This window comes from Tupaia chinensis, unplaced genomic scaffold, assembly GCF_000334495.1.
Source record: "Tupaia chinensis unplaced genomic scaffold, TupChi_1.0 Scaffold000281_1, whole genome shotgun sequence".
Lineage (NCBI taxonomy): Eukaryota > Metazoa > Chordata > Mammalia > Scandentia > Tupaiidae > Tupaia > Tupaia belangeri.
Window position 1 is genome coordinate 3,984,100 of NW_006159764.1, and position 11,841 is coordinate 3,995,940.

At 36.7% G+C, this 11,841-nt stretch overlaps 1 long non-coding RNA gene across 2 annotated transcripts in view; it reads right to left on the reverse strand.

Annotated features, from left to right (window-relative positions):
• Positions 1–1,629: 1,629 nt before the first annotated feature.
• LOC102497394 (uncharacterized) overlaps positions 1,630–11,841 on the reverse strand; it is a 211,185-nt gene continuing 200,973 nt past the window's right edge. For both annotated transcript variants that reach the window (XR_001370484.1, XR_334790.1), the window contains 2 exons: positions 2,262–2,362; positions 1,630–1,738 (listed from right to left, as the gene is read on the reverse strand). This is a non-coding gene — a long non-coding RNA (uncharacterized LOC102497394). The remainder of the gene's footprint in view (positions 1,739–2,261; positions 2,363–11,841) is intronic.

An 11,841-nucleotide genomic window follows, 5' to 3' on the forward strand; every position in this document is an offset into this window, starting at 1 on the left:
GCTAAAACCAAATGGCTAGTTACAAAGCAGAAATGAATACCTAGACCCCCTGTCTTCTGTACTGTTGCCCTTTCTCCTAATAATGTTCATTTTAGCCTGTGCCATTCTTTATTAATTGCAAAGTCTGTACTACATATAAGCCCTTTGGCTTGATCAGGACAGTCATTGCCATATTAGACAGCAATCTCTATTACGGCAGTCCTCCTTTATCCGTTTTACTTTCCATTATGCCAGTTACGTGTGGTCAACCATAGCCTGAAAATACTGAATGAAAAGTTCCAGAAAGAAGTAACTTATCATTTTAAATTCATACTGTTATATGTAGTGTGATGAAATTTCACTCCTGTCCTGCTTTGTCCTGTCCAGAACACAAATCACCCCTCTGTCCAGTGTACCCAGGCTATGTCTGCTACCTGACTTGGAGGCTGTCTCAGTTACCAGATTGAAAACATGAAATACTGAACAGTACTCTTCATGGTTTCTGGTGTTCCTGGGAGTCTGGGCACACACTCCCTGTGGACAAGAAAAGCTACCCAACTCACACTTATCAAGAGACATGTGGAAGCCTATCATTTCCTACTTGATCACTAGATTACACAAACTCTCCACCGTTCTATGCTCACAGACAAATTAAGAAAAGTAATGAAACACTACTTGATTCATAGAAGTCTCTGGCAAATGTGTATGAAAATTGTTTAATCGTAGAAAGAGGTTCAAGTGTTGAGATTATATTTGTTCTACTGAAGAACAGCATTTGAGAAGACAATTTTCTTGGGCAGAGTAACTAGGTTTAGATTCAAGTCTCCTTCTGTGTAAAATAGCGTAAAGTACTGGCCTCACAGGGATATTTGCAGAGTAAATGTGTCCATACGTCTATGTTGGTAAGGGTGCTGTTGCTACTGTCATTATTTTCTTCAAAGATTTATAATGATAAACTCTTTTAAAACCATGACTATATTTTGTTCATAATAGTCTGCTCCCTATAAAGGATACATTCCTTTTAATAAAACATTTGCTGTAAAATTGCATCTGAGGCATTTTCTGAGTTGAATTTAGAGCTATGAGCAATAAGATTTGAACATTAAAAATGTATTGTATATAAATGACTTTATACTAAGCTGCTACTAAAAATAATTGCTGATCAAGGTGTTAACACTTAAAAATGTAAAGTAAAAAGTTTTTTTCACGTCTATTCTCTATTCCTTGGTTGATTTCATATTTTTCTTCACCTTATTTGTATGGAGAAAAAAATACATTAGATAAATGATCACTAAGAAACTTTCTGTCCTAAAACTTTGAGTGTGTCCTTTGATTTATGTCTTATTTTCAAAGAGAGCTCTTGCACTCTCAGAAATAAGTAACAAGTACCCCAAACTTTGCTAAGAAATATTTCAGCTTCAAATAATAAATTGAGCATTTTTGGATTTTCTACAGTTTAATGTCTTTCTAAATGTTGGGCCTCCAGAAAGAACACTGCAGTAGTTTAGCATCAGGATTATCTTTATTAAAAGTAAAAGGCAGGAAATCTGTATAAATATTAAGTGAATTTGGAATCCTAAAAATTATTTTAGAATAGATGATGGGGTAAATATGGACTGTAAATGCATAGGAAACAAAACTTACTGTAAGATGAGTTGAGAGTCTAAATTTGTGTAACTTCAACCTTCGCGGGGACTGGCAGGAGCATTTATTGGGAGAGGAGGGTAGATGAAGATGTTATTTGTAAACTGGCAATTTCCTGGAATGGACAAAAGAGAGCCTAATGTGACATAGATTACTCTGTTGAAGCAAGACACATACTTATTACAAATGTTGGTGCTTCATCCAAATCCCCTGCGATGACTTTTACTGCTTCCTGGAGGTACTTCTACTAATACCTCAGATTGATCAATATTTTCCAGAGAATTTCATTTAGACAATGGATGTCATTTTTAATTTAATTATTTTTTCTTTCAGGAGAAAGAGACAAAGAGAAAGGAAAAGAAAGAGAGAGACAACGACCCTTAACAAGGTCTTAAGCCACTACCCTCATCTCAGCCTTCCTGGCCAACCAGGATCACGGTCAAAGGCAAGTATGTGCATGTCTAGCTTATATAACAAGCCAGCCCTCCATCTTCAGTGCTGCACAGTGATATGCAACTATTGTGTCCCCATGGCTGGGCCACACTTCTCATTTTATTAGTCATAGTTCTCCAGAGAAATGGAATCCGTAAGAGAGAGAGAGAAACAAAAATGAAATTTATTCAAGGGAATTGGCTCACATGGTTATGCAGGTTGAAAAATTTCAGAATCTGTAGTCATCAAGCCGATTCCCAGGAAGGTTGATGGAATAAAGCCAGTTTGAGTCTGAAAGCCTGAGAACCTAGGGAGTGGATAGTATACGTTTTAGTTCAAAATTCAGCAGGCTTGAGATTCAGGAAAAGGTAGTATTTCAGTTTGAATCTGAAGGCAGAAAAAAATACATATTCTTGCTGAAAGTCAGGCAGGAAGAATTCCCCTTTACCCATGGAAGTCAGCCCTTTTGTTCTATTCAGGTCTTCACCTGATAGGGTGGGATCCGCCTACAATGAGGAGGGAATTCTACTTTATTTAGTCTGCCGATTTAAATGATAATCATTCAGAAAGACTCTCATGGGCAGATCCAGATTAATGTTTGACCAAATGTCTGGGCATGCCATGGTCCATTTAAGTTGACCCAGAAAATTAACCATCATACTTATCTGAAAGTAACTGGGAAGGACGCCCTCTCTCTCCCTCTACCTGGTAAGCATCATTAATGACCAACTGGGATGTTGGCGTTGAACAAATCCTTTGCTTTCTGACCTCAAGACATGAAAAACTGCATCATCATGGTGCTCCAAAGTACCCAAGGATCAGAGAGAACCTAGTTTCTACCCAAAGACAGAGCTACGCAGGAGCTTCCTGATCTTGCTTCCCTCACTTTCTTACTGGTGTCTTCTCAGAACACCACCTCAATAATTGAAAGTCTAAAATTTCCTATTTTAGCTTGTTTCCAGTGAACCAAACTTAAGTAATAGCTTGATAGCCTTTGGGAAAACTGGGGGAGAAACTCAAGAAAGTACATAGAATGTTTATATTTTTTTCACCTTCTCTTCACCCAGTTTTTATCTCCCAATTTGTGTATTTATGAACATTAATTTTATATGCATATGTAATATGATACAATAGAGAGATTGATGTACATTAAGTATATAGCAGTTGCTTATATGCATTAAAATCTAATCAGCACATTATGATTTGTCCTTACACTTCACTATGCTTTGTCTATGTGTCTTAAAACTAGAAAATCAGCAGACAGTTTTTAAAATATGAGATCATGCAAACAAGTATTCCGTGGAGACTCAAGAAGTGAAATTGAATCTATAGGAGAGAAATAAACCTTGATAGTCTTAAAATGGTGCCATTCAAAGAAGAATCTTTTAAGACTAAAATCAACAGATTATTTTAGCCTTCACTGTTTGCTGCTGGGTCACTGTTAGCTCACACTGCCTCCCATATCTGCCACCATATTCTTTGTTTCCTTCTTTTATTTTGCTGAACTACCTTTTTATTTTTTTAAATAATATCTTGATTGGGTTAACATTCTATAAGCAAACCCTTTGACATGTTGACCACTACCTGTGAACCTTACCTGTCTTTCTTTATTCCATATCCTTGCAATAAGTGAATTGTCACTATATGCAGCTTGGGGACACCTGCTACTTGGTCATTAAAGTAATATATTATAGTTAACCAGTGTAATTAAAGTTGCAGGTAGAATTTGTAAACTATGAATTACAGATCATGCAAACAAATATTTTCTATTAAATGATAAATTTAAAGAAATGTAAACCAGGCAACTGAACTATAACCAGTCAGGATGTAAATTGTGCTAAGTCTCAGGGTGTTTTGCACTAGATCATAATGGAACAAATACAAAAGAAGTTAGCATTTTCTTTTCATTTCCTATTTCCATTTTATTTCATAAAAAAGACATAAACACTGAACTTGCCAGTATATTTGCTTGTACTACTAACTATCTGAAATAATGAAAGAACTATAATTTATAGAAATCAATCATTAAGACTAGCCCAGAGATAGATGGTGGCATGATGATTAAAGCAGGTGGGTCCCACATGGCCAACTGTGCAGTTAGAGTCCCAGATCTGGCGCCTTGAAAAACATGCCAGGCACATTATGAATGCATGACCAGAATCCAGAGAGCAAAAAAGGCAGAGAAGGGATTGTGGCATGGCCATTCCCCTTGGGGGGACATGCATTCTCACTTTTCATGTCTCTCTTTGTCTCTTTCTCATGAGTGCACGTATCCTCTAAGAAAAATAAAACAATAACAACAAAAAGCAGTCCTTAAGAATTAGTTAAATATAAGATAAACATATAAACTCCTTATCCAATATATCTCAGAGTGTTATCCACAGCATAATAATCCCAAATGTGTCCTAAAGGGAGAAACTTTTTTTTTCAGGTTCAGATAAGTTAGAGAAATACTATTTAATGTACCTCTAATTTTAGAAAGTCACCTTGCAATTTGGTATAGTGTATTGTAAATACTCTAAGCTAGTCTACATTTAAAGTAAAATAAAACTAAATGAAAAGCAAATAACAAAAAAAGTGCTTAACTTTATTTTACCAAGCAATAGCAGCAATAGACTTGTGACATTATTTTCAAATAATATCTACTTACAAGAGTATAAGTTCTAGGTAATATATTTTGGGTAATAGAAGGTAAAGGTTTCAGCTAAAAACTGAAAGTCATTTAGGATTTAAAGAATGGCTACTATTCTTAAACAAGAGGCTCAACTAATAACCAGTACTAAATTAAAGACTTTAAGGGAGCTTCTTCTTAGATAGTTCAAACACTAATGAAAGGCATCAGTCACAGAAAACATAAAGTCTCTTCCACAGAACGTTAGGTATTTAATATGATTTACTCAGACATCATTTTTATGGATAAAGTTAGTATTTGTGGCTCTTAGTTATTTAAAATCATGCAAATTTGCAAAATAATAATAAGTCCTGGTGCTCTGGAAACACTTGGTGTTTGTGTATGTTTTTAATGTTAGTAGAAGGGTTCTGGACCCCACAGGCTGATCATAGTTCAATTCCCTCCCAAGCAACTTGAAGACATGCTGCGCATATGTGTCCCAAATTCTAACAGGCTAGAGAAATGGAGGAGAAAGGATCGCAGCATGACCATGCCAACTGAGGAATGCTTTCTCTTCCTCCCTCCCTCTCTCCCTCTTTCCTTCTCTCAATCTGGTAAGTGCTCATAACCTTTGGCAATAGAAAAAAAAGTGTTGGTAGATGACTAAGATATAATAATCACAATTCTTTAGCTAATTAGGCAATCTTGAAAAATGTATTTGACCTTGGACTATTTAGCATATGCATTTATTAGAAGGTAAAAATCCTGCCTGCTTCATACATCTTTTAGTATAATTAGAATCAAATAAGACATAGAAGTACTAGAAAGTATTACAAAATAGGTATAATGAGAAAAAACTAAATCGTAGCTTTCACATTGAAATACCTTAAGATCTATTAATATTAACAGTCAGTGAGAAAACAAAACACACTTATTTTTTAAAAAAAAATTATTGAACTGAATGCCAACTATGTGCATGTCTCTATTCTGGGGGATTTAGATACATCATCAAGCAAAATAGACAAATCCTCTGTGGAATTCTTATCTTGCTGGATAGCTCACTATAATATCGTCATTGTTTCTGGTTGGCCAAAGATATAACCATGCTTTCTGCCAGCTTTAGAATATAAATAAAGCTTGCCAGACAAAGAGATTTCAGTTGATGAATACATTATTGTCCAACTAATTGTTGTATAACTAATAGGTTATATAAGTAATAGAAAGCGTTCATTCAAATTATAGCCTCAGGCCTGTAAGTTGTGTAAGTTAAAAAGTTAAGTTTTAATTTCAGTTTACACAATGGAAACAAAATTCATTCAACTTATTTTGAGTATTGTTAGAGATTGGTTAGCACCAAAAATCTGTATTTTGGGATTTGGTTATATTATGAAAGTATTAAACAAACACTTAATTTCATGATGTCCCAGCAAGAGGCCTTTGAATGTGATAAGGTCATTAAGATGGGGCCTCTACAACTGAGTTTTCATGTGTATCTATGAAGGGAAAGGAGACCAGAACAGGAAGAAATTTATAGATGTTGATTCTGCTCATGATTCCCACCTCTGCTATTTTGCCCTGCCTTTGGACCTTTAACATGACCAGAATCATGAGTCAAATAAACCTCTCCCCACCCCCATTTTTGCTATATGGCATATGTCCTTGCCTGAGACAGAGAGGGACAGAGAGAGAGAGAAGGTGAGAAAGAAGTCTTCCCCCCCACCCCCCCGTAGGGACGGCTATGCCATAATCCTCTCTCCAATCTTCTTTTGGGATTTTGGGCACACACACACCCTGACATGTTTTTCAAGCCACTCTTTTGCGACTTGAACCACATAGTCTGCCATGTGGAATCCAGTCACCTTGACCATCATCCTAATGGCTGTCCTTAAACTGCATTTAAGAATTTTCTTGGGATCAGCAGTTGGTATAATGGCTATATCACTAACCACGGTTTTAGTCTTGGACCCAGTGGCTTAAACTCACACCAGGCACCTGTGTGTGCATGCCCAAGATCCCAAGATGAGAATAGAGGAGAAGGAATAGTGACATGGCCATCTCCCCTGGGGGGGGGGGTGATTTCTCACTTTCTATTTCTCTGTCTCTCTCTTTCTGGTGAGTGCACTGCCCTATAGCAAAATTCTCTCCAAAACAAACAAGCAAATAAACAAAGAATTTTCTTAAATTTACCCAGTTTCATGTATTTCTGTAAACAATACAGTAGTGGACTAAGACAAGTATGTATGTTAAGCCCATCATTTTTCTCAGCTTTTTAAAAATATCATTGAAACTGTAGACAAGTCTCCTGTCTTAGCAAGATTTATATTCTAACGAAGGGTTTATGCAAATATGATGTCATTGCTAGAGATTTGGAAAAAAAAGTAACAGGATGAATATATGAAAACTTCTTAGCACATTGCTTGAAATGAAGTCGGTATTTCTTAAATGGTAACTGAAATAAATCTTTATATAAATTAAATATGTTTTATTATTAAGAGGAAATTTTACTTCTAATATTGATATATCCTCCAGATGAGTCATGTTACTAGCCATGAATTTAAGATAATATCTATTCAAGGTTTATTAAGGACATTAGTGCAAAGAAGGAACTGTTAGGGGAGCTCATCAAAAACCAAATTTAAGCATTTCGAAGTTATGCAACAAGAAGGTATTTCACCAAGTGAGAACCCTGTGAATGGCAGTCCTTTCCTCATTATGGAGTTGGCAGGTAATGACCAGACAGAATGCATGCTGAGATTGCCAGTCAGAAATATTGCAGGCAATGTAATACTGCATCCAGTAAGATCCCAATTCTGCAGAGCAAATTGCTAAGAAGATGTGTTTCTGGTAGCAATTGTATTTGTATTGTCCAGGAGATTGAAAATCCCACTATGCAATTGTAGGCTGTTTAACACCAGCTCTCTGGAGGTGGGGAAAAGCCCTGATTTATAGCATTTAAAAATTTCAGTGATGCTCTTATTTTGTACAGTTCGGTTTTTCTATGTCTTGTGTATTTAGCATTTCCAGGGCTGAAAGCAAAATTATTATTGAGGTGTAGATAGATTTAATTAAATATCTCACACAAGTAGAAAATTAGAGAATATATGGTAAACATATCTGTCCGTGTCACAGGAAGACAAATGCTGACTTTGTTATCTTAGATTTTGAAAACTATGAACTCATAAAACAAAATAGTTAAAGGAACATTTATACTGAAATAAATATCTTCCAAATCTGGAAATATCCTTTTTCTAAAGAAAGATTTTATTGTATTTATTAGTATACTATTATTATTATTTTAAATTTACTATAGGGACCAGCCATTGACGTAATGGCTATGTCACTGGACTCCCACGTAGTCGACTGCGGTTCAAGTCCTGGACCCTGTGGCTTAAACTCATGCCGGGTTCATGTGCGTGCATGCCCAAGATCCCGAGAAGAGAATAGAGGAGAAGCAATTGTGGCATGACCATCCCCACTGGGAGTGATTTCTCACTTTCCGTCTCTCTGTCTCTCTCTATCTTTCTGGCGAGCGCACATGCCCTATAGCAAAAATCTCTCAAAAAAAAATTGCTATAGAGCATGACTAGAGAGAGAGAGGGACAGAGTGAGAAAAAGAGGGGAAATGAGAAAGCAAGCTGCCAGGTGTAGGACTCAAACCGCAGTTAACTACTTTGGAGTTCAGTGCCTTAGCCACCACATCACCTGCTGGCCCCATGAAATATTCTTGATAATTTAATGTAAGTATAAAAAACTTTTTTTAAGAGGTTTTAGCCTTAGGGCATGTGTGCTCACCAGAGAGAGAGAATGAGAGAAACAGTGAGATGGAAAGTGAGAAATCCCCGCCCAGGGGGGATGGCCACACTGCAATCACTTCTCCATTCTTCTCCTGGGATCTTGCGCATGCATGCACATGCTCCTGGCGTGAGTTTCAAGCCACCACGGGGTCTGGGACTCACACCATAGCCCCAGACTATGGGAGATCAGCGATGTAACAGCTATGCTATCTGCTTACCCCACAACGTAACACTTACAATACAAGGTATTTTCAGACATTTGTCTTTATGATTTGAAAAATCTAAGAAAAAAGGCACTTTTTACAGTATATATTTACATTAACTTTATACTAAGTTTCAAATATATTTTTGCAATAATCTCCAACACCAACTACCTGAAATTAGACTGAATTTCACATAGTATTCCAAATAGTGCCTTGTTTCAGACCACCAGCTTCAGGCTGGGGAACCTCCAGGCTACCCACCATTCTTATGAACTAACTGGTTACAAATTCAAGGTTTCCACTGCTCTCTCAGGATCAATAAATAATTAACAAGAAGTACACTGTTGAAGAAAGTACTATACTTATTATTTTTACTGTAGCAAGAGTATACAAATCAGAACTAGCCAAAAGAAAAGATGGAAAGGTATGGGAGGGTATCAAATACGCTCTCACTGTCGAATCATCCTTCTGGCACACTGATACAAGACAATATGCAGATTATTGACCTCAGAGAAGCTTGCCTGAGATGTACAATCAAAGAATGTGTTGGAGTTTCCATGCCAGGTGCATGTGTGTGCATGCCCAAAATCCTAAGGGAAGAATAGAAGAGAAGTGATTGCAGCATGGCCATGCCCCCAGGGGTGATTTCTCACTTTCTGTCTGTCTCTCTCTGTATCTCCAGTGAATACACATGCCCTATAGCAAAACTCTTTTTTTTTTTTTTAATTTTTTGCTTATTTATTTATTAAAATTGACAGAAGGGTATAAATGTATCATGTACAGCATATTGTTTTAAATTATATTTATATTGTAAAATAGCCAAATCAAACTAATTAGCATACACATTACCTCACATAGGAATTATTATTTTTTTTAATTTTATTTTTATTTTTATTTTTTTTCCAATTTATTTGCATTCATTCACTGTACATCATTACAGCATACAAAATGAGATTTTCCATCCAGAGTACACTGTATATTGTCTCAATCAAGCACATCAACAAACATGTTATTATTAGCAAATGATCTTCCATTTCTTGTTTTCTGTATGTTTTGCTTTTTCTCCCCCATCCTTGGTTCCCTCTCTCACATGTGACACATTTCCATGAGCACAAGTCTAACTTTACGCATCCTATCAAGTAGCACCTAACTGGGGCTACATATCCTACTGCAGTCATTGAATAGATATATTTTGTTTTCCTGAAACTCTTTTTTGTAACTCAATTTACATTCCTTCTCTAGGCATCATCACAGCACACAAAATGCGATCTCCCATCCAGTACACACTGCATAGTGACTCAATCATGCACATTACAAAAAATATAAATTTCCACTTCTAGTTGCTAGAATTAATTCCACCCCTCTTTCTGACCCTCTGTCCCTTCCCACCCTCCTCTCACACCACCTCTAGTGTCCAAAATTGTCCTCCATTCCCTTCCCACCCACATTGCATTGATCACACAATTTCCTACATAACCTGACTACTTTCAAAGGTGAGTTCCCTCGTTACTACTAAGAAAACCAGTTTTAACTTAAATCAAAGAACCGCCAAGGAACTTTGCTTAAAGCCCGGAAACAGGTTAGGATTCTGTTCAAATGGTAGGTGCATGAACCTATCAGTCTCATATACTTTTATCTTCTGTTCTGGTTCAATTTTCCTGATTAAATTCTGGGATATAGTATTCAACTCCAGACTTGTCCCTATGATTAAGTTAGCTACTTTCTCAGTTTTTGGACTCTTATTTCCATGTATCTGCGTTTAGTTTTCCTGATACAGCACATCCTTGAGAACTTCTTGGAGGTCTGGTCTGGTGCTGGTAAATTCTTTCAGGTTTTGTTTATCTGAGAATGTTCTTGTCTTTTCTTCCCACCTGAAAGATAATCTTGCCGGATACAGTATTCTTGGCTGAAACTGCTTCTCTCTTAACACTTGGAATATATTTTCCCATTCTCTCCTCGCTTTTATTGTTTCTGATGAGAGATCTGCTGTTAGCCTGATGGGATGTCCTTTGTAGGTAACTTGCTGTTTTTCTCTTGCTAATCTTAGTATCTTGTCTTTGTCTGCAGTTTTGGTCAACCTGGCTATAATGTGTCTTGGAGAAGATCTTCTTGGGTTGATTCTATTTGGGGTCCTTTGTATTTCCTGGGACTGGATCTTCGAATGCCTCTCTAGATTTGGTAAGTTTTCTTGCAGGATTTCATGGAATAGATTATCAATGCCCTTATGGGTTTCCTCACCTTCTGGAATGCCAATTATCCGGATATTTGGACGTTTGATGGTATCCAGTACTTCTCGCATATTATTCTCAAATTTTTGTGCCATTTTCTCAGTCTTCATGGTGGATTTTTCTAGGCCGGCCATTTTCTCCTCTACATCTGAGATTCTATTTTCTGAATGATCTAGTCTGCTTTTAATACTTTCCAGGGAGATTTTTACTTCTTGTATTATAGACTTCATCTCTAGCAGTTCCGTTTGAGTCTTTTGTAAAGTGTGTAATTCCTCTTTTAGATCTTGCAGGAATTTCCTCATCTCTTGGAACTCGTCAATTTCTTTCTCCTTTCTCTTTAGCAGTTCATTATCTCTCTTCTCTTCCATCTCTGTTAGCTTAGACATTATGAATGATCTGAATTCCTTATCAGACATTTCCATGATTTTCACCGAACTGCTTGTGGATGAAGAGTTACTCTTTTCCCTAGGAGGAGAGGTATTTTCTTGTTTTCCCATGTTTCTCGTGATCCGGCGGTGATTTCTTGTCATCTGATGAATGTTGTGTTTCTTTCAAATTCTTGAGGTTCAGCCTTAATGTTCAGGAGCAAGCAGGCAGAGGTGATCCAGAAACTCTTTGCTTTTCTATTGTGCTTGCTGGTGCAGCAGATTCAGTAGATAGTGGGGAATATTTTAACCCTATTAGTATTTGAATGTTTAGCTACAGTGCTCTTAGATCTGTCTAAAAACACATTGAAAGGATATTGGAGGGTGGAGAGACAAGAAAAAGGAAAACAAGACAGAAAACGAGGCAGAGAAAAACAATAAAAAGAGAAAAAAAATTTAAAAATTAAAAATTTGTAATTACTGTTCTTTTTTTAAAAAAAAAAAATCACAAAATACAAAACCGCGCGGCGCTTCTGCGCCGCGCAAAAAATCTAGTTCACAGTAGCCATGTGGAACCTTGTTCTG